This window comes from Aedes aegypti, chromosome 2 (assembly GCF_002204515.2).
Source record: "Aedes aegypti strain LVP_AGWG chromosome 2, AaegL5.0 Primary Assembly, whole genome shotgun sequence".
Lineage (NCBI taxonomy): Eukaryota > Metazoa > Arthropoda > Insecta > Diptera > Culicidae > Aedes > Aedes aegypti.
The window spans coordinates 293,742,935-293,767,043 of NC_035108.1; the positions used below are offsets into that span (position 1 = coordinate 293,742,935).

The 24,109-nt window shown below is 35.8% G+C and overlaps 1 protein-coding gene across 2 annotated transcripts in view; it reads left to right on the forward strand.

Moving 5' to 3' along the window:
* The first annotated feature begins 8,649 nt into the window (after positions 1–8,649).
* The window catches only part of LOC5566989 (cytochrome b5-related protein), a 46,622-nt gene continuing 31,162 nt past the window's right edge, over positions 8,650–24,109 (forward strand). The window contains exon 1 of one of the 2 annotated variants that reach the window (XM_021845406.1): positions 8,650–8,768. The gene's annotated coding sequence lies outside the window, so the exon portion shown is untranslated. Of the gene's footprint in view, positions 8,769–23,071; positions 23,491–24,109 lie in introns of those variants that run through there. The other variant, XM_001651339.2, reaches the window with a different exon arrangement.

Consider the following 24,109-nt stretch of genomic DNA (forward strand, 5'->3'; position numbering starts at 1 on the left):
TTTAATTATTCATAACTATTATAGCATCTATTAGAAAGTTAGACGCGATCCAGTGTTGTGATCTAAAGTCTTGATAGTGTCATATTTTTTATTGTACGTAACTGAAGAAAAATTCTCTCAATAGTGTTGAAACCTTTTGACAAAAGAAACCTATAAGAAATCTAATATTGATGACAAAAGCTACAAAAAAAGTTTTCTATGCAGGTATACGACTAGTTTACCTGCAAAAAGTTTACCTCGTAGAGAACAAGGCGGGTCTATACCCAGGTGATCTAGTATATGTAAAGCAGGTCGGTTTTCTCGGCGCTGGTTTTCTCTACAAAGTTAAAATCTGATTACACCTGGGTATAGACCCGCCTTGGTAGAGAATAGACTTTGTTAATCATATTTGGGAGAAAGCGAGTAACTTCAACAACATCAAAAACATGATAGGTACATACCATGAACATACTCACGAAAAAGCTAAAAATATACTACCACTATGGTTATAAAAGATTTAATTGTAAAATTTTTCTTCAGTCAAGCAAACGACACCAAACTAGTCAGTAAAAATTTAAAAGTGATTTTGTTTATTAAAATCTAACGAGCAACATGAGTAGTCGCTTTCTCAACTGTTGCAGGCCGTTTGCAGAAAAAAAGTGTTCGAAAGAGCTACGAAATCTCACCGAAAGCACCATAGATAAACTGAAAGCGGCTGGTTATGCTCCAATGTCTACATTGAATACAAATTTACGCACAAATTCGGTGGATCAGGTTGTAGGAAGTTCGAAAACAACAACAACTGAGGAATTACTAGATGCACCGACAACAACTGAGGAGTTACCAGAAGTACCAAGTGCAGATAGTCTTTCAACAAATCAATCAGAAGATGAGTGCATCCAGAAGGTCAACATCGAACGCTTCAACGAAGGGATAGCTGGAATAAAAGTGACTCCGATTAAATGGACGAAGATGGGTTACGTCAATTATCCCGAGAAAAAATACCGTGAAATCAACGAAGCTGTACGAAGAAACCTCTTCAAATTAGGACCTGAGGATGTGGAAAATACAGACTACGATGAGGTAATTATGAATATGAAGGAAAGGTTCTCGAATCTAGCCACGACAAGGAAAGAAAAATTATTGATTTTGTCGATGCTGCCAAGCTCGTGGTCTATTCAAGACGCCATTGATGAGTTCAAAACCAATAGAAATACAGCAAAAGAGGCAAAACAATTCAAAAATAACTGTCTTGCAACCAAAAATGCTAGGTCGAGTACTTCATTAACAGATGAGACAAAAGAAAAAATAATTCAATATTTTGAAGACGATGAAGTAAGTAGAGCTATGCCTGGCCAAAAAGATTATGTATCTGTAAAAAAGATGGAAAGCGTCAAGCAATCTAAAAACGATTAATGATGAATACTTTGAAAGAAGCGTATACACGCTTCAAGGAAATTAACGAAAATATTAAGGTAGGTTTTTCCTCATTTGCAAGCCTTTGTCCAAGGCAATGCAAGCTTCTATCCAATTCAGGAACACATAATGATTGTGTGTGCACAACACACGAAAATATTAACCTAATCTTACATAGTTTGAAAAGAATCAATTTATCAAAGGATATTAAAATGTTAACTGGTAGTCTTTTGTGTGAAAATACAACATCAAATTGCTATCTACGATCTTGTTCGGATTGTCCAGATTCTTCATCATTGGAAAATACTTTATTCACTGAGTTTGAAGAAAATTATATTGATCAGTTATCATTTGAGCAATGGGTGACCACGGATAGGTGTGACCTAGAAACTATTGTAAAACCTGTAGATGAGTTTGTGTCATTTTTTGCTTGAAATTAGAAAGTTTAATTCCTCACGACTTTATTAAAACAGAGCAATCCCGCTTTTTAAAAAATACGAAAAATACATTACAAGATGGTGAATTTTTAGTCATTTGTGATTTTTCTGAAAACTATAGCTTTGTATTGCAAGATGAAGTGCAGTCCCATCACTGGAACGTACAACAAGCTACAATTCATCCATTCGTTATTTATTTCAATGGAAGTACGCAAATTGAACATTTTAGTTTTATTGTAATTTCCGAAGATTTAAGACACGACTCAGTATCTGTAAATTTGTTCATTGCCAAAATGATTAACTTTTTACGCGTTGATAAGGATAAAGAAATCAGAAAGATATATTTCATGTCTAATGGAGCAGCATCGCAGTACAAAAACCGTAAGAATTTTTCGAGCCTATGTCAATTTAAATCAAAGTACGGAATTGATGCAGAATGGCATTTCTTTGCTACGTCACATGGCAAAGGTCCTTGTGATGCTATTGGAGGAACCATAAAGCGCATGGCCACAAGAGCAAGTTTAGCCAAAGAACGTGAGCATCCAATTAAAACTGCAAAAGAACTATTTGATTGGGCGAATCGCAGAAAAGAAGAAGATTTAACAAAATTATCATTTTGTTTTACTACTACTGAAGAGTACGAATTAACGGCATCAGAGCTCAGCGAGCAATATAATAACGCGAAAACGATCCAAGGAACCCAAAAATTTCACTGTTTCATTCCATTGTCAGAAAATAAAATTAAAGCAAAACTATACTCGAACTGTACTGATAATGATGCAAAAGTGTTCGATATTGTAAAAAAATTGAATAACAATAAATAAATAAATAAGTATTAATAAAATGTTTTCATGATCTCATAACGCATACCCAAATCCAAAACTTTTAAAATTTATATATAACATTTAGAAACTCATCAATCATACTCTAAAAAAAATATCCTGGTAAAAAAAATTTTTATTTTCGTGTAATCTGTTAATTCATTTTAATTTATACATATATACATATACATATAATATTTATACATATACATAATATTTATACATATAATATACATAATACTAATGAATACATGAAAACGACTTGTTCAATTCACGCAAAGCCCTTAACAATAAAATCAGCAACAAACTGCGGTTCCCGTAATAATTTACACCGAAATTTTTTTTTTTTTCTACTAAATGTGAAATGTCATAACTTTTTTGTTTATTGGTTTACCATCACCAAATTTTTATGGTAGATAGCTAATATAATGGACCGTTTTCCCTCAAAAAATTACGTTGGTATTCCGATAGGGGTTTGAGATATTTGAGTTTTTGTGTCAAAAATTATGTTTTTTAATGCAAAAAAAAATTTTTTTTACTGTGTGTATTTTTTTTTGGAATCTTTATTTAGTTGTCTAACTTTGTTTCTTTAGTTGTCTAACAATCGAACGAACCGTTTTTGCTGTGCAGCTTTTTAAATATTTTTGAACCATTTTCACATACACCCTTTTGAAAAGTTAGTCGTGACTCAACTTGAAGATTTGATATCGGAAAATGACGATTTAGATGGAACTGGAAAACTGTGCAAAGTTTCAGCTCAATAGAAAAAAATGAATTAAAAAATTTACCAAATTTTGGTGCTGTTGCTTGGAATCACTCAATACCAGAAAGAAAGCTATGCAGAGAATTCAAAATAAAATTTTGAAAATGATTCTGAAGCTTCCTCCCTGGTATAGTACCAATGAGTTACATAGAATATCCAATGTTGAAACATTGGAAAAAATGTCAAATAAAATAATTAATAACTTCAGGCAAAAATCGTTACAATCTTCTATTGCCACGAATAATGGGCTATATGTTTAGGTTAAGTTAGGCTAAGTAAATTAAAAACGTGTATTATTTCTCTTATAAGCAGGTGAAATCAACTCATCTGTAAAAAATCTTAACTGCTACGGCAAATGAAATGTAATATGTTGTTAACAAAATGTTAATAAAATCTTAAATTTGTTTTACCAAATTAGGATGATAGTGTCTAATAACACAGAACACCAAGATATAAGAAATAATTGTAATGTTTGAAATGTTACTTATGAAGAAAAAAAAAATCTGGCTGTTCTTTTATCGTAGATTTTAATTTTTTTCTTAGTGATTCGATTATCCGGAGGATTCGATTATCCGGAGTGAAAAAAAAAAATTAACATTCCGGATGATCGAGTTCGACCTGTACTAATACTCTTTACATCTGATTTTGTTTTGCCTAGCCGATTGACACATATTATGTTATTTCGTTCAGTATGTAGTAAATTCCGCACTATCAAAGTTACCCCGTTTTAGGGTAACTCAAAAAGGTAATATGTAACTTGTAAGAGTTTCGGCTACATATTCTACGTCAGGGGCCATAAATTTAGTAACGGTGTTCTAATACCGAACATTGTTTACATAGGTATTCAATGTTACCCCAAATAAGCTAAATGTAGAAAAGTGGCATTATGCGATTTACTGCAACTAAAAAATCGAATTGAGAATGGAATTTAATAGTGAAATACTGAATTTCCTTTTTTCATTTACTTAAAGCTTTTCCACTAACAATGATTAATCATTCCAAAATGAAAATTGTAGCAATAAACAAGTTCATGTTCTACAGGGTGAAATAATATTGGTGATCTCTTTGTAATGAAATGAATGATATAAACCCTACTTATACAAATACATGCTTCTGACCAATTTCATAAAAAATACTATTTTGATTTGTCTGCGGAAGGTTCGTTAAAGCTGCTTTTTGGATGATTTGTACAGTAAAGAGGAATAACCACCCTGTATCAATGGAAAGTATTGCGCAACGTAATGCGCACTGCCGTACGCAAACCTTTCACTGTGCGCGAGATTGCGCTGAGAGACCGAGAGCACTTCACGCCAGAGAGTGGTCACACAAAACGTGTGTGAACTATATGTTGGCAATTCGCTCTCTTTTGATTTGTAAGCAAGATCCTATAAACAACGAAAACAGGGAGAATTATTTGGTTTTCGATGACTTCTCGCCTGAAATTTGGATTGGACAATAGTTACAATTGCAGTTCAATAACTCGATGTAAGCTTTCAGCAAGTCAAACATCATTACAACTTAAATTAAATCAGTACAATATCTTTAAAATAAAATATAAAATTATTATAACGTAAAACGGACTAACCGATATAGTGGTTTTTGTTTGGACCTTTCTGAGCGTGTAGTGCATCCAATTCGCCAAATCCCAACCCGGTGCTAGGCAGCCATGTTTTCGTGGTCAGAATCAAACTCAAGAGCAACAACGTACAATGGCCTAATCATATTAGGAAATTTTTCTTCCAATACTAAAATGTGTTTCTAGCTAATCACTTCAACCCAAATTGACTTGCTGTACTGCAATGCAATAGTTTGCAACCGTTTGTTTGTTCGAATAACTGTTGTTTTGCGGGAAAATAAATTTTTCGGAGAAAAAGATTTCGCCATCATCGATTTTTTTTCCTCAAACGGTTATTTGTTTACAAACATTGAGCTGTCAGTGGGAACCACTTCCCAGTAGGAACCAGAGATGTTTGTTCGTTATTTTCCAATGGGGTTGTATGGGCTGTGTCAGGAGGCTGCCAAATCCCCAAAGAGCGTTATTAGTTTCATACATATTTACAGACTTTGAGCAGACTGGTTCGAAATAGACAGAGCGTTATTGTAGGCTACGACAGTTTGATAACACAGCGGAACAAAAATTACATTTTTGCGTATCTCAAGGATTGAATTATGTGTCTATAGTAGATTTGGGATCGCTGAATCTGTTGCCGTTCTCAAAAATGTCCCTGAACGTCACAATTTTTAACTACAGGTCGCCAAAGTTGTATAAAATGCTGGTTTGATTGATGTTTACTTGAAATTTAAGGTATTATTTACCAAACTTTTTCGTGATATAATCCAACGAGCATGCAAAATAGGACTTTGGCTTTCATTTCAGATCAGATATAATTTGTTCGAAATTTCACGATAAAATCTATCAATTATCAATTTTTTCAACACACTTGCAGTCTTCATACAAAACACCCCATTTCTCTTATATGGCAAAATACAATACTTTTCTGAAACACCAAAAATTGACTTTAGAGCATTAGATAGTACTATAAACTTTGCTGATAAATGTTGCTGTTGCAGCGACGACACTGGGTTTCAGAGCAGATCAAGGCTTTTGTTTGTTATGATCAGCTTAAACTGAAAATACTTTATTTAATAAAAATACATACATTAATTAAGATTATCACTTACAATCTTCAGTAATTCGACTGCACTTTCAACTGGTTTCAAACCCCTGAACTTCACATAATATAGACTAATATTTCTGCTTCAAGCACTCCTGCGATCCGATCGCGCGTTACAGCACACTCCAATACCTTATTCTTCTAATCAACCTGTTTTATCATAAAATACATCTTATAGGGTAGCCAGTTAAATCTGACGCGCCAACAGTTGCTATACACATGAAGTTTGAATTCTGTGGCAAATTAAGTCAATAAATTGTCTTACAAGCTGGGAAACTTGCATGCAAGTTGGTCGATATAGTCAAAACTTGCATTTTCAACAGCCAATATACCGTTTTGATTCATATTACGGACACTTAAGGCCTCAGTGAAGTATAACCCAGCTTGGACCATACAAAATAAATCATTTTGTATCATTTTTTAGCATTATCGAGCGTCGGAAGCCCTTAACTTTCGGATGGTGGGTAAAGAATACGCGTCCGCAACTTGAATAATTTTAAATAAAATAAAACGTGTGGCCTTTTCATGATTCTTATTGCGGACGCTCCCTCACTTTTGCCTCATATTCCGGACGCTTTGATTCGAATTACGGACAGCTCATGATAATCATTAATGGAATAGTCAAATCATCAATTGAAATCGTTCAACCACTTAAGAGACGTCTAAGGTAGTTGGGCATTATAAATTTGCAATGATATTTATGGAGAAAACCTAAAAAACGAGCCTCAAAAATGAGAACTTTTGGACGGCGAAAATTGAAACATTTCGTGTGAAATGTTTCCCATACAAACGAGAGTGTCCGGAATTTGAAGCTGTCCGTAATATGAATCAAAACGGTATCAAAAACTAGACGTGCTATGATATTTTTGGAAACGGCAATGAATTCGACAACCCTTAATAAGGTAAATAGCGGTATTTTGATACTTGAGACAAAAATGTGTTCCGCAGTGTTATAGATGTTGTGATGAATATTATGCTGCATAGAAAATTGGTAAAGTCTTGTACAAAACAATTTGAAATCTGATATAGGGCGGAACCGCATATTACGCATCGTACACAAATTACGTAACGCATGAAAGTAGGGTGGTTCTGGTACACAAATAAATCTTACGATTGAACACAAATCAGTTGTGCTTACGGAAGAAAATGCGTGTCAGCCAAGGATAGAAGATACTTTTGTTCAAAACGAAGAAAAACATTTCCACACTTCCACCATCCATGGCCATCTTTTTTAAATATTTTTTTTTGTGAGCTCTTCGTACCTAATTAGAGGGGAGAGGTTTCCGTGAAACGTTACTTATTAGGGGTCGAAAATCTTGATTAAAAGCGTTAATTTGTGCATCTTGCCTCGGACTCCACAAATCATTTTTTGATGAAATGTGATACATATTAAAAAAATATTCAATATTTTATTCACCATCAAAAGATAATCTTTTCTTTAAATACATATTTTATATTCTTGACAATTAATATGTTATATTGTTATAACCTAATGACAAAAAATAACATTTAAGTGAGGACTAAACAGTAGCTGACTGAAAGTCTCGTAAATAAAGTTAATAAGTTTATTATTAATAATAAACTTATTAACTTTATTATTAATAATAAACTTATTAACAATTACTTCTGTTCGGTAAAAAAAAAATCGAATAATAATTATTATTCAATTTTTTTTTACCGAACAGAAGTAATTGCTAAATGTTAAAACATTCAGACCAGTTTGATATATGCGTCAGCCTGTGTATGATTTAACTGCACCGGTAAGCTCCAAAGCGGTTGGCGCATAGCGTGTCGGATACTATAGGAGAGTATCTCTCAAGCGCTAGGGTTTACCCAGTCTGCTCACTTATCAATCTGCGAAGACCGGTAGCGTTTTATACCAAGCAAATCTGGTGGAGCATATGGGACACTTCCCGATCAGAAGAAAATACCAAACTAATAGCAATCGCATACCAAAATTAGCAATAATACCTCGACTTACATTTGGGTTGGGTATTACATAGATGAACATGATAAAGAATATGTTATGCTATTATGACTCAACTCATATAATAAGGTATGTGTAGAAATCACTGTAAATTTGTATGGCTGAATTAGTTATTAAATTGAATATGGTTTCTTGAATAATATGGTTTCTTCCATATCATTCATAATATGATTAGTTCATGAAAACATGTATTGCATTTATTTGCCGTCTTCTTTTGCTCGGGTTTCGCGAGGAAGGAAATCTGGTCAAACTGTGGTTCAATGCCACGAAGAAACTCTTTTTGAGGCTGAATCCATCGTTGACAGATATCATAAAGTGAACCTGAACAAAGAATGCCATTTTGCCAATCAGTATGGAGTATGGATGAATAAATCACTACTATGTCCAAGACAGTGGATCAGTGTGAACTGTTGAGTAAAAATCGCCAATTTGGTTATATGCAAGGCGAGGAGAGCCTGTGCTCTTACGATTTATGTTTTTGTTTTGTTTTGCTCATGTTCGACTCTGGCCCGTAACGAATCTGCGCAAGCAGAGTATGAACCATCGGGCAAGTCCGTTGCATACGCCGCCAGTAGAGTGGCAGTGCGTGGACGTTACGGATCAAATAATCGGAATTTTATTGTGATTTTGTGCACTATATTTGTGCATAATCCGGAACACATCAATATCGGAAGTGATCGTATTGCATAGGTTACAATCAAATTTTGATATTTTATCTGTGTGTTTAACATTATAGATCGATTCATGAACGTTAATATCGATTTGTTGTGGATTTGTGTGTATTAAGAATTAATTTCTTTTGTTTTGCTTTAGGGACTGATTCATCAGTCGAAAACAGGAATTCCATATTTTTTCCGCATGAGTGCCTGTAGTTTACCTCTTTAGATTATTATGTGTCAACCTATGGGTAGATAGATTATCACCCAACACGGATTCAATATTTTTTATTTATGGTTATCCTGTGTCATGTGCCCATGTTCAAGTTGGTAGATTTATTGATTCGCGCAAAAAGTGTGTTATTATGCAATCGATAAGCTTTGCTGTCAATTTCCGTGGTCAACATATCTAAAATGGTTCTGATAAATGTTTAAACATTGTAATGTTTGTGATCAACCTTCAGTGCACTGAACTGCTGTAGGATGACAGTCATCATGCTTCCAAGCATATAAAGAGGGAGCAATGTCTGAATCTGAAAGTGTCAGGGTCGGTGTTTCCGTAGTAGACAGCTATTTATACTTTACTTTACTTTTGCTGGCTCTACGTCCTTTAAGGCATGACCTGTGCCACAATGTTACGCCAACTCAGTCCATGGCTGTTATCCTCCAATTTCTCGATCGCCCCACACTTCCAAGATCCTGCTCCTCTTGGTCAAACCACCTAGCTCGTGTCGTTCCCCTTCGTCTTTCTGGATACTGTGTACACCGTAGAGTTGCGCAAGTTCGTGGTTCATTCTTCTCGTCCATACGCCGTTCTCACATACTCCGCCGAAGATCGTCCTAAGCACACGTCGTTCAAAAACTTCAAGCGCTTGTAGGTCCGCTTGGAGCATTGTCCACGTCTCATGCCCGTAGAGGACTACCGGTCTTATCAGCGTTTTATACATGGTACACTTAGTACGGAAGTGAAGTTTACCAGACCGCAAGGTCTTGTGGAGTCCGTAGTAAGCACTCCTTCCGGCAATGATACGTCTTCGAATTACTCTGCTGCAGTTGTTATCCGACGTTATCAATAATCCGAGGTAGACAAATCATCCACCACCTTGAACTCATCCCGTCGATCATCACGCGTCTGCCAATGCGAGCTCTATCGCGCTCGGTTCCTCCAGCCAGCAGATATTTCATCTGTAACGTATTTAACTTCAATCCAAACCGATCTGCTTCACGTTTCAGCCTGGTATACTGTTCAGAAACCACCTGGAACGTTCTTCCGACAATGTCCACGTCGTCAGCAAGGCAGATGAACTGGCTGGATATATTGAAGATCGTGCCCCGCATGTTGAGCCCGCCCGTTCCATAACACCTTCTAGCGCAATATTGAACAGGAGGCAGGAAAGTCAATCGCCTTGTCGAAGTCCTTTGCGTGTTTCAAACGAGTCCGATAATGCACCAGATATCTTTACACTGCATTGTACACTATTCATCGTTGCTTTGATCAGTCTAGTCAGTTTCCCGGGAAAACCATGCTCGTCCATAATCTTCCATAACTCTTCGCGGTCGATGGTATCTTAGGCCGCTTTGAAATCGATGAATAGGTGGTGCGTAGGGACTTGATATTCGCGAAACGTTTGGACGATCAACCGCAACATAAAGATTTGGTTTGTCGTCGGTCGCCCGTCCACAAAACCGGCTTGATAACTTCCCACAAATCTGCTAGCCAGTGGCGATAGACGGCGGAAGATGATCTGGGAAAGCACTTTATAGGCTGCGTTAAGAATGGTGATCGCTCGATAGTTCTCACATTCTAACTTGTCACCCTTTTGGGTATATTATTCCATCCTTCCACTCCCCCGCTAGCTGTTCTGTATCCCAGATCCTGGCTATCAATCGGTGCAGGCATGTGGCCAACCTGTCCGGGCCCATTTTAATAAGTTCCGCTCCAATACCATCCTTTCCAGCTGCTTTGTTGTTCTTGAGCTGTTTGATAACATCCTTAACTTCGCCTATTGTGGGAGTTGGCACGTCTCTTTCATTCGCCCTACTGATGAAGCCATTCCTCCTGCTTTCTTCCTCCTCTGCGCCATTTAGGTATTCATCGTAGTGCTGCTTCCACCTTTCGATTACCACACGTTCGTTCGTCAAGATACCTCCATCCTTATCCCGGCACATTTCGGCTCGCGGTACAAAGCCTTTGCGGGATGCATTGAGTTTCTTGTAGAACTTACGCGTTTCTTGAGAACGCTACAGCTGCTCTTCTGCCATCTCTTCGCACTCCAGGTGGCGCTTTTTATCCCGGAATTGATGGGTTTGCTGTCTTCGCTTCTGTTTGTATCGTTCCACGTTTGCCTTGCTGCAGCATCATCGCCCACGCTGCATTCTTCTCGTCCAAAACCGTCTGACACTCCTCGTCGAACCAAGCGTTCCGTCGAGTTCCTTCCACGAACCCAATGGCACCTTCCGCTGCTTTGTTAATGGCTGCTTTGTGACTACTCCAGCAGTCCTCAAGAGGGGCTTCGATGAGCTCTCCCTCTTCCGGCAACGCTGCTTCAAGGATTTGCGCGTAGTCAGTTGCGACTTCGGGTAGCTTGAGTCGTTCTAGATTGTACCGTGGCGGGCGTCGGTATCGAATGTTGTTCACAACGGAGAGTCATTGGCGCACTTTCACCGTCACTAGGTAGTGGTCCGAATCGATGTTTGCTCCACGATAGGTTCTGGCGTCGATAATGTCCGAAAAGTGTCTTCCATCAATCAAAACGTGGTCGATTTGAGATTTAGTCTGTTGGGGTGATCTCCAGGTGTACCGATACGGGAGGCTGTGCTGGAAGTAGGTACTACGTATGGCCATGTTTTTGGATGCGGCGAAATCAATCATTCTAAGGCCGTTTTCGTTCGTAAGCTGGTGAGCGCTGAACTTTCCTATAATCGGTCTTAATTCGTCGTCCTGGCCAACCTGAGCGTTGAGATCTCCGATAACGATTTTGAAATTATTCTTTTTTGTTGCGCTACCGGAATACATTTTGGCATATTTAGCCTAAATTACCCTTCTTGATTTGAATTTGATATATTTATCTCAAATTTACCCTTATCTCAAATAATGGTTATTCTAATATGATGTAACAACAGTTATAGTTATTACAACTAGTAATTTAAACTTAAATGAATTTAACCTTCTTTTACATATGGTCGGTGTTAAGTCAGAGTGGACCAAGTGACACTTTGAACATTTTGAGAAAAATGGGCCTAAAATCCAACACTTTGTATTATTTTTACCTCGTTAGAATTTTGATTCAATATCTTTACACATCTTTGTGTTACTTTCAAACAATATAAAGTGATAATCATGAAAAACCCAATCCAAACCACTAATAGAACGATTTGTTGATGAACTATATGCACTTGGTCCACTCTGACTGAACTAAAGACCACCATTCAGTGATTTGGTTTAGTATGGCTGAACAATTTCTAGGAAAATAACAATCATTTAACGCTTGCATGGTCAAACTGGAAGCATATCTCTAAGAAAATCAGGTTATCAACATCTTTCGACATCAGTATCGTAAATTCATCAATAATCCATATCTTCAATCTCAAAATGAGTTGCATTATGATAATTTGAAAATTAAAGTTTTGCGTTGAAGACTAGAAATATTCAAATATTCGTTCATTCAGAGTGGACCAATTGAAAATCTTGAGTACCGGCCAAAATACACTGGTCCAATAAGCGGGTTCTAGGACATTCCATACAGACATTAAAGAACTACCAAAAACTTCTATAGGACTCTGAAAACTCAAAAAAATGAAATAATCAATCAGTTTATTGCTTTTTGATACTTGGTCCACTTTGTCTGCACAGAAATTGTTGCAATTCCGGACCACCCATCCAAATATGGTAAATGGTAAAACATCAAAATAAAACGCATCGAATTATGTAATATTTAAGAATTTCTATTGATGGTTGGGAAGATAGATCATTCGATATGAAAAAGTCTGACAAATCACTTGAAATGTCATTCATTTCCTCGCATTCCTCAGCGCGCTGATCATTTTCGCTGTTATGGTAATAAGCACTTGGTCAACTCTAACTGCATACTATTATGGATTTTTATTGATCAGGCAAAAAAAAAATTGTAACATATCTCTCGCAATTTACATCATGCATCAAATCTGATCAAAGTAAAATGGATGTAAGGTAATTTTGCATCTAATGAAAGAATAATCCAATTTTCCCAATTTATGTACTTGATCCACTCTGACTTAACGCCGACCATATACCGGCTGTTCCTTGGAGCATTATTGTTCCTATCATTATTGGTTTTGAAGCTGATGTTGAACTTTTTACTGAAAATAAAAGACTGACAAATGAATACATTAATTTGCCCAAGTAATCAGTAATAAGAAAAATGAATGAAAATAAATCGATTGCTGCCGTTACTCTGATGATAACAAACGCATGTTTTACTATTTTTCCATTTTTTTTACTTGTATTTTTTCGTTGTCCAACCTTCTATTGCTCTGTTAATTAATTTTGCCTTCTTTTAAACATAGACTGTTCTTTAGAAATAAAATTGTTACCGTAAATTCGGGTGAAATTGATCAGTAGGGTGAAATTGATCACTGTGTCACTCGATTTTATATCTTCCTAATGGAGCACAAATATCAATGTAACCTGCAGTGAATGAACGTTGTTTGTCGTAAGTATGTCCAAATTGTGTGTTGTGAAGTTTTTTGCGTTCAAAAATGTTCATTTCTATGAAAATAATGTAAAATTTCAAAACCATGTACGGTGCAGTATTGACAAACGTCAATAAACTTCTGATTCTGAACAAGGATTCTGACATGGAATAATCCTAAAAATTTGTGAGTATACTTAAGAAATATCCCCAAACTAGATTGTATAACCAAAACTCGTACCAATTCGCTGATTTGGTTGAAATAAATGAATTTCTGTTAGATATCAGGAAATTCCTTAGGAAATTGCATACTTTTAGGCGCTTTCTGCGTTATTCTTGAAATTTAAATATTCATTATTTCTATAAATATTGTATTGTTAAGAATTTGGCAAGCATATTCGGATTCAGGAAGCTAAAATTTATTATGTAGAGTTGTTTTGAAAACTAACAACAATCTCATTGATAAGTGATCAATTTCACCCCGAAATGAGATCTCTCGATTTTTTGTTTTAGAGATATTTTTTAGCGCTAAAATTGCACATGTTAGGAAATTTCGGTACTTGAGTCAATGAGGCTCACCTTCATACTTGTTTTCCTGCTTTCAGTTGTTTGAAATTGCAACATTATAGAAATCAGACAAGAAAAACCGTGAAAAGTGATCAATTTCACCCGAAATTACGGTATTCAATATTTTGCTGTTTGAATCATTCCTTCAAGCTTTGCTTCTAGGATAATCAATACATTAAATCCTGCTAATAAGTAATTGGATCAGAGCTTTCAATATTTTGCATATAGATTTTTCCTTCTTTTAATATCTTCAAAGAGTATTTTACCAATAGTCCTTGTGTGTTCTTCAAAAAATTACACCATTTTGATTAATATTACAGCCATTCAAAGCCTCATTGAAGTATAACTCATCAAAAGTCATATAAAATAAATCATTCTGTACAATTCATTCCTTATCAAGCTTTTAAAACACTTTCAGCTCCTTATCAAGCATTCAAAACAGCTTTCAAACTATAGAATGATGAATGAAGGTTTTGATTCAGCAACATGAATAATTTTAAATAAGTAGAATTGATGACATTTCATGATTTTTATTGCGGACGCATCTTTACTTTTTTCTCATATTCCGGACACTTAGAATCAAACTCCGGACATCTTACGAAAATCATAAATATAAACGCCAAATTATCAACTTGGATCGTCCAACCACTAAAAAGACGTCGGGCTTCGTGGCCGTGTGGTTAGTGTTACCAAGCATTTAGCCGCATCGAGTCAAGGGGTGTGGGTTCGATTCCCGCTTCAGTCCGGAAAACTTTTCGTCAGGAGGGTTTTTCGACTGTGCCACTGGGCGTTGCATGCTAGTCCGTTGTCTAGTGTGGTGCTTCCTTCAAAGGGCAAATAGTCCACTGGAAGCATTAACGAGTCGGTGTAAGGCAATTTTTTAATAGATATCTTTGCAAAATGCTTATTAAAACGAGTCTGGAAAGCGAGAACTTATGAATGACAAAAATTTGAACATTTCGTGTGAAATGTTTCCCGTACAAAGTACAGTGTCCAAAATTTGAAGTTGTCCGTGATATGCATCAAAACAGTAATACGAATAATTATGTTATTTTAGTTCATTTGTCCAAGAAACACGATATTCGAATGCAAGAATGGTCAAATGAGTTAATAACACATAAGAACACTAAGCTGAGAAATAGGCTCTTTACCAGTAGGCACGTAACGCAAGAAAGATATATGGGCACAACTGATGCTTCGGAACTGGCCCAATCTCAAACTATCATTTCCTATAAATAACTCAACTGGCTTGATTCCATGGACATCAATCTGCAATGAAAACATTAAGCGAAGTTGCACCCTCGAAATAGCATCAAACCTGTCCTGATTTTTTATGGGACTTTTTTTTCATATTAGGTCTTTGCGTTGTTCTTGGGATCAAAACAAGTCCTCGCACCACTGCACAGTGTACTATTTTGGAAGAAAATACGGCAATTCAATCACGATCGAACGTGTTAGGTTAAAAAATATGGTATTTAATTGGAATGCAATGTTTTGACGATATTATTTTAGTTTATAAAATGTCGATATTTTTGGAAGAAACTAGAGAAAAACTTTGAAAAATATTAATGACTTTTGCAAATTCGACCAAATAATCATTTGGTGATTACACTGATTAGTGTGGACCAAAATAGTATCTAATTTTAACCACTATCCTCTGAACATAATAAACGCTTAAACATATATAGAACATTGCATTAACAAAGAGATGCAAGAAGACAATAAATTTTAGATGGGTTTCATTCACCACGATATATGTACGACATCTTGCTTTACGAAGTACATATTCGAAAAAAATAAATAAGAAAATACGTGTTAAGTGTAGAGCATGTTCCTTGATAAGGGCAACGTTTCATGAAAATCCAAGTAAATCAGCTATTCCATTTTTGATCTCTTCAGGTCACTTACAGAGACGTTAAAGAAGACGTTTGCGATCTTTAAGAGTTTCGTTTCTTTGCGATTTGGAAGGAAACATTGATTCCCCTAATGGAGTTCAAGATCTCCTGCGTAAATCCCCCAAATCCGGAACATTTGACCACGATAGGCGGTACTCCTTGCTTCCTCACTTGAGTCAAAAAGCCTTTACTAGAGACTGCTTCGATTTGGTATTCAGGAAATTGGTCTGAAGCATCGAACTGATTGCTCATTTTGATGCAATTATCAGCATTAACCATTTCACCGGAAAGTGTTGGCCAAAAATCGAAAATAATTTGCTTTGAATAACGTGTCTACCATACCTACCATACTATTTGATAGCCAGATATTTCATACCTACTTGAGGTGCCGATAGTATTTTTGTGGGACAAATTGGTATACAAATAATTTTTCACTAAAAAACTTGATTGATGAAACAATACTCTTGTACAACCTATTTGAAAAAATAGGGGGGGGGGGGGGTCAAATCTTGGCTAGAAGGGGGGTGGAGCTTCCATCTCCAACTTTCCAATTCAATTTTATGCATAGCATCCTTATTCTAGTTTTGATTTGCATTTGATCTGCCCCTAAAATTAAAAACAAACGATCAAGTTTATTGTTCAGAAATCATTACTAGATTAAATACTAGTAACACCTCCCGGATGCGATGAAAATACATAAATACGACTCATGTCATGCTAAACTTACTAAAATACCGTGAAACAGGGTAACTTTGATAGTGCGAGACCCACAACATATTGATCGAAATAACGAAGTTTCTGTCAATCAGTTAAGAAAAACGAATAGAAAAGTAAAGTGTATTAGTATGACACTTCATGTCAGAGCTATTTTCATTGGAATCAAGTGCATTTGAGGATTTGCATGCAAATATTAAAAAGATACAAGATTTTAGCATAGCGCATACAAACAATCTGTTCTACGATCACTATTTGATAAAGTCATAATGAGTTCGTCACTTATCCAAGACAGCCTAGTTATAGTAGAGCATGAATTCGGTCTCAAATCTCTTAACGAAAACCATTTTTACAAACTGGGACCATTATTGAATTCTAAGTCAGAAATTTCCATATAGCGTTAAACGCCTAGAGGTTGACCCATAACGCGGGTAGATCACCTTTTCGTGGTGCGTTATGGGGTAAAGGTCTACCAGTGAACCCTAGTCCTGACTGCTTCAAACGAAGAGAACAGGATGTTATAGTAATCAAAGGAACATTTTTAGTCCTTGTTACATTTTAAACCTTGTTGAAAGTGACAAGTCTCGGTTTTCCCAGTTGCCGAGAATGATCTTGAGACAAGGAAAAAAAAATGAGCCGAATTCAACAATTTGTTTTCTAATCTTTAATTTATTTCGTTCTCTAGTTTGAAGAAGTAAGGACTAGGATTCTGATGCATGAACAATATCGGTGTAATTTCTTGGTTTTATCGAGGAATCCGATTTTACTTGATAAAGGGGCGCGCCTCTGGAGAGTGCATGCACCACACTCTTCGAAGGGTAGGAACCTTTCATTTTGAATCCTTCCTGTGATCAAGTTAGGAATTACAACTGTAAGAAAACCGAATGCCTTATCACTTCTCGATAGTGACAAAGTAAAACGACATGCACTACACAAAGGACACGGGATATATTACAATAGATCAAACATTGGTCGCAGTGGTTTACGTTCCGAACAGAAAAAAAAAACGCCTAGAGGTATGCAACGCCCTATAAATGTTCCGTAATTTATTCAATTTTGTTCGATTTATACTCCATTATCAAAGTTACCCCAAAACAGAAAACCGACTTTCGATTAAATGAAAAATAATGTATTTATTCAGAATGAATCTTTTGGCAATATATCAAGTGCAATCGAAAACTAGGGTGTCAGTACTTGTTTTAAAAATAAAAATTGTAATTCTTTGAAACAGCATGCATAAATATTGAAGTTTTCTTAAAAAAAAAAAAACTATCAAAGTTACCCCGTTTTACGGTACTATCAAAAAGAGCAGAAAAACCAATAAAACATTTTTGGCCTCCATTTTGTATGAAGCCCCATAGTGACAGTTTTGAAACCTACTTTTGGAAGGAATTTGTGAATTCAGAGATTCACCCTAACTTTTGTTTGTAGTTGCTACCATGTTTAGTGAATAAACAAAAGAAGTGAGCTTCTAAGAGATTTTTTTTTGCCAAGGCGGTATCCAAGAAGGATTACCATTGCTAGTTTTCGCTAACGGGTCCAACGAAAAATCGAAGGCACGTGTGCAAATAGTAGAAAAATAGTACTGGAAAGCAGTGTTGCATTTTGAACGGATCCCGAGCAAAAATTGCACTTGAACGTAGTCGTCAATGAACTTACGAGCAAGAGCCTGCCGTTGCTCAAGAACGGCCCGTTCAGTTCGCAAATATGATTGAAGCTTCCACTTGGGAATTGAATGTATTAATTGTTGTAATTTATCATGAATAGAAAAAGCGTGCAGCTCTTAATATTATGCATATAAAAACATAACTTTGACATAGATTTTTGGCGTAAATCAGTCTAAATCAATTGGGTTCAATTTTCGGCTCGCACGGGTTCATATTTTTGAACTGCACAATGTTCAAGCATACTTGATCGCTGCGTTCAACAAAATGAACTGAACGCGTTCAAATGCATCACTGCTGGAGCATGTTGTAGCACCAGTGCTGGATTTGGGCTTCGGAAGGGGCCAGGTCAGATCTCACAAAGGGGTCTCTATTATACAAAATTCAGCATATTTTGGGATTCCACAAATCAACGTATTAAATGTTAGTTTTGAATAAAACGGACGGTCCAAAGATCCACCCACCAATGAGCGCCTCAACCAAAATGCAAAGTGGTTTAAGTGACATTTTCAATTGTGAACAATATACAATAAAAAAAATCAACTGTTTTCAAGCTTTTCAATAGTGTATTTAGGTGATTTTCCGTCCAATTCTGCCCAAAACAATTACAATTCGTAAAATACCGGCTCGTTTTTAAGCTTCCATATAATTTGTATGGAGTGAAAAATTACTTAAAATCTTCAAAGCCGATTTCTCTCAAAAATTCCTTTTGATTCTATTTGGTACAAGTTTCCAGTTTGTGTCGGGTTGAAAAAAAGTATTTACACTACTGGCAGGAATAAAATACACAAAAACTGATTTTCATACAAAATGGTCCAGCTTGGAGACCTGCATCTCTGCTTCTAGCAAACCGATTGAGCTGAAATTTGAACCGCATGTTGCTGCATGGAATTTGAACTGCAAGTTCAAATTAGATCTGTGAATAATTTATCAAATTCTATGCAAAAGCGTCTGAGTTCTTAAAATTTGCCCATTTGGACAAAAACGTCTAAATTTTAATACTCACATATTTAGAAAACAAATGATTTACGATAAGTACAATCTTCTACAATTTTTTGCATTTCATCTAAGTGAACAAATTTGCAGAAGCATGTCCAATTTAAAAATATTGGCATTTTTTAAAAAAATTTAAAGTCCAAACTCTTGAATTGAATTCATCTAGTATCTCATAAATCAAATTGCTAATTGTTTATTAAATATTATTCAGTTTCAAGTCAATTGGTTTGTTAGAAGCTGTTATACAGTTCCCTAAACTTGAACATTTTGTATGAACATCGGCCTTTATGTATTTTTTCTCTTGCCAGTACTGTATATTCTATGGATTATATTCAAAGCCTAGTCATTACTGAAGTAAAGCTAAGCCTATACTGAATTCAAAGAAAACTTCATCAACTATGGCATACAAAATAGAAAAGTATTTTTAAATACTGACTACTACGTCACAAAAGAATTTCCCTTACACTTCAGATTTCTGATAGAATTGCAAATATGTTTAAATTTCAAAGTTATGATAGGAACCCAATAAACTCTTTGAATTAAGCAGTGCTTTACAGGTTTGGCCATATTTTTAAAGATCCTGCAAAAGCGTGAGGTGCATTTTTAATTCAAATATTTTTTTAAAAACTTTTGTTTTTTAATATTTTTTTAATAATTAGAAAAGAATTTTGAAGATTTTGGCTTAACATTCACGTTTTCTTGTAAAATATTGAAGTATAATCATTGACCAAATCATACTGTGAGATTCTGATATTAGGTAAGGAAAGACATTTCACTTAAATATTGGAAAGTTGACTTAAGGCAAAGTAGGCCGTCATTGAAATTTTTATATGTCGTTAATGCTAAATCATGTCACCTGACGCATCTGAAAAAGTATCATCAAACTCATAATAAATCTTCGATCTGTTTAGTTCAACACCTATAAGTAAATGGAAAACCAAACTTAGCACTATACCATTTTATTCGACTAGAGTTTGTATCCTTTGACAGATACGCTTATTTCGACCTCAACTGTAAGGCAGTCTTCAATGCCGTTTACTAAATTCTAGTGGAATTGAATGGTATAGTACTGAATTCGCTTTTTCATTTGCTTATCAGCACACTATCTGCATGTCAGCGCATATAGTGACACTTTTTCGGATCAATATGGGGATGATTCAAATATGACGTCCATCGTTTTTCGGGCTTTCTAGACCCTCCTCCCCCTCTGTCAAGCGTTTTCCAATACCTAATGCACGCACTGTCACACTTTCGTAGACCAACCAAACAGCCCCCCCCTCTCCCTTAAATGATAGACGTCATTTTTGTACGATCCCATGAACTATGAGGATTGAAATTTATTACTTCGAAATGGCGAGCTGCAATGTCAAAATGTCTGCTTGAATGAATGACGGGCTACTTAGCCTTATACGTTTGAATTATATGTTCAAATGTCTAAAGAGAAAATATTGAAAGGTACCGTAGTCCGGGGGCAAATTGATCACTGGGGCGAATTTGATCAGGTCGGTACCAAAAAACATTTCCTCCCAAGGATGCTGAAGGTTGCGTTGGCACCACACACATTCCATGTTTTCTGGTTTATAGATGTCTAATGATGATTTTGAACTATTTCATTTTTATTAGTGTCAGTTTTGCATAGAACTATTCACACTTTCTGTAGGTGTAAGCAATACAGTTGAAAATGTCGGAGCAAAACAATCCACTGGTGCTGTGCCTATCTGTCAACTTAGAGTGTTCAAAATGTTGTGAAAGCTTAAGTATGAACTACTGAACTCATTTTTGATATCATACAGCATAGCAAGTATAGTTTCTTGCCCATAAAACGTTATTTCTCAAATAATGTGCTTATTTCAAGGGAAATTGCCTAGGCAGATTTTCAGAGTTTAATTTTGCAATAAAATGATCAAATACTCGACTTGTAAGAATTTTGACATCATTGTCAGATTTAGGAGACCCAAATTTAGTTGATAGGGATATTTTTTATTAGTTAACCTGCTTTTTTGTATGGTGATCAATTTCGCCCCAGTGTGTCATTTTATTTTTTTGATATTAAAGCTATTTTTATGATATGTTTAATACTATTTCATGAAAAATCGATTTCATAAACTGATAATGATCAATGGAGTACTGATTTTGTTGCATTTCATTTGACAATATTTGAATTCTGAAAGTTAACACAACAAAAAGTTGTAAAATAGTGATCAATTTGCCCCCGGATTACGGAAAATTTCAAAACATTTTTTGTTCTTAATTTTGGTTCCTCGGGGGCCCCTTGGCACCCCCTCCCCAAGGGCCTAAGTAGCACTGAAAATACGTTTTTTTATTTTGGCACTAAAATTACTGCTTTTGTAACACTGAGGAGAACTGTTGTATTGCTTTAAATAATTAGAAAAAAAAAACTTCCACGAGCAGAGAGAATTCGTATACGAACAGCACGAAGGTACGATGCGCACATTACCTTTTTAATGTTTTACTGCTACTCTCTATGGTGCAAAACAATTGCGTTATTGTTTTAAAAAAATCACGAAAAAAAGAAATAAACATGGTTTATTTCATGTTTTCTAAATGCGTCTCAGCAAAAAAAAAAAAAAAAATTGCGTTTGCATCACACCGAAGTATAAATAGCCTTTTTAGTGAAAATTCATGCCAGCAAACGTGGTAGACATTAGAAAATACTAGTCTTGATTTTTCAATTTAATACATTACATCTTGAAAAGTAATGAAATTATGAACTTGGAGTCTTTGACAAATGAGTTCAGTATAAAAAAATGTCTACAACTTTTGTAAGGACAACAACCCTGTGTGTTGAAAAGTTTAAAAAATAAACTTCCTATCTCACATTTACGGGGATAGATCATAAGGTTGAATCAATCAAAACAAGCGCAGTTACTCACCGGAAAACTAGAAAAACAAGAAGACATCGAAATGATAGGAAGCATAAATAATCAAAAGCGCTAAAATGACGAAATTTCTCACTGTGAGAAAGAGGAAGATCTTCTCTTACTCGCAGCATTGTTAGTTCATTCGTTTGCCCTGTAACTACAAGCTACACATTTGATTATCAATGGCTTTTAGGGCGACATCGATATTTAAACGAGATATTTCGTATTCGTATTTTTCAAACCCACTCGATCGTGGTTGAATTGCATCCATTTTTCCTCCCAAAGTAGTACACTGTGCATTGTATCACTACTAGCATTTATTCGCTTCAATTTGCCCAACACAATTGTAAAATTGAAAACCCGTTTTCGTTCGTATATAAATGCAAAATTTGGCTTCAAGTATTCACTGCATTTTAATTCCCATGCATGTTTTAAGCACTTTGTAAAATGTTCTACTATTTAAATAATTGCATAAATTTGAGGTACATTTCATATGAAACACATGGATTTAAAATCATACTATCATGGAAAATCGTCTTATAGTCAAAATTAAGGTCAAGGTCCCTAACCCCACACGGCGTCTGTTGAGCAGATTATCCCCCCATTGCTTAGAAGAAAAAAAAAAAGCGTGAGCGATCAGCTGAACACAATCCAAATGGCAATCATATTTTTTATAAATTTATTATGCATACGATTCTAATTTTTCGGCCTAACTCAATTTGCTACGAAATACGCTTTAAAGTTGGGACCCAAACCAACCCTAAACCGGTTTGCAATAAATTTTCATTATTATTGCTAATATACATTCTACGGGATTAAAAAGTATTTGGTTTTTTGCTGAGTCATTCTGGGCAAAATAATTTGAAGGTTCAAAATTTACGGACAGCACTGTGGAAATAAATATACCTAAATCACAAACTGATAATCTAATCCAACTGGTAGATAGCTATTCGTCAATCTCCGGTAGTGAAGTGAAAGTGACATGTCGAAGCGGTTCACGTTATTTTTAGTTGGTTCCATCTTCCGGATCATAACGTGAACCTGTGACGAAACGAGTTTGTCACACTGAGTAGTAGGAAGCACGCTGCCGCCGCCGCCGCTGTATCATTTCGCATTCTCGTTAGAACCGGTGCGATGCTGCGAGTTCTGTTCTGTTCGGTAGCTTTGGCCAGTTTTGGATTGAACATCAACGCGATCGGTTGTTGCAACGCCCCACAGCTGCGAAGGTCGTCTAGCGATTCGGCAGTGCAGCTAAGCGTGTGATTCCGTTTATTAATTACTTTTTGGTGTGATCGTTTTGATCAGAGTTTGCTGGTTTCAAAAATCGTGCTCCCCATCTGTGTGATATCATCGGCGTGAAGTGTTTTGGTACGTTTTGTTTGAACGGTGGAATAGCTTTAAATTGATTAACTCCTGTCGACTACTGTTGTTGTTTAGTAGGGTGCCGGTACCAATGGCTGTAAATGTGACAGTGAATTGGACTACGGAAAATTACGGCATGTGCTATTTATTTTATACGATAGATCGTCTCTAGTTTAGTCTATTTGACAAAATATCAACTTTTTATTTGATGAAAAGCAGTATAAATAAATAAGTCTTTGCAAAAAATTAGCTTCCTTGCAACAGTTGTTGCCGTCGTGTTCCAGTTGTGGATTCCAGTAGTGGATCAACTAATGGAAGTTGTTTTATTTAAATAGACGTATAAAAATTAAGCAAAGTTCCAGGATCAACTATTTTGATTTAAAACAGGGACTTTTAGTTGTTATGTTATGTTCAAGGGTTGAATCCTGAGAAAATTTAGAGTATCTTTCATTCATAGCTCTCTGTAACAATCGTGATCTACAACACATCATGAGGATCTGTTTATCGTCTTCTGCTACAGCTCTGATTATATCGGGGGATAACAGTACATATTTGATGTTCGGGGATTGTTTATCATGCCAGTAAAGTGAAACACCTAGCTCTCAATGGTAAATAGGCGAGGAAA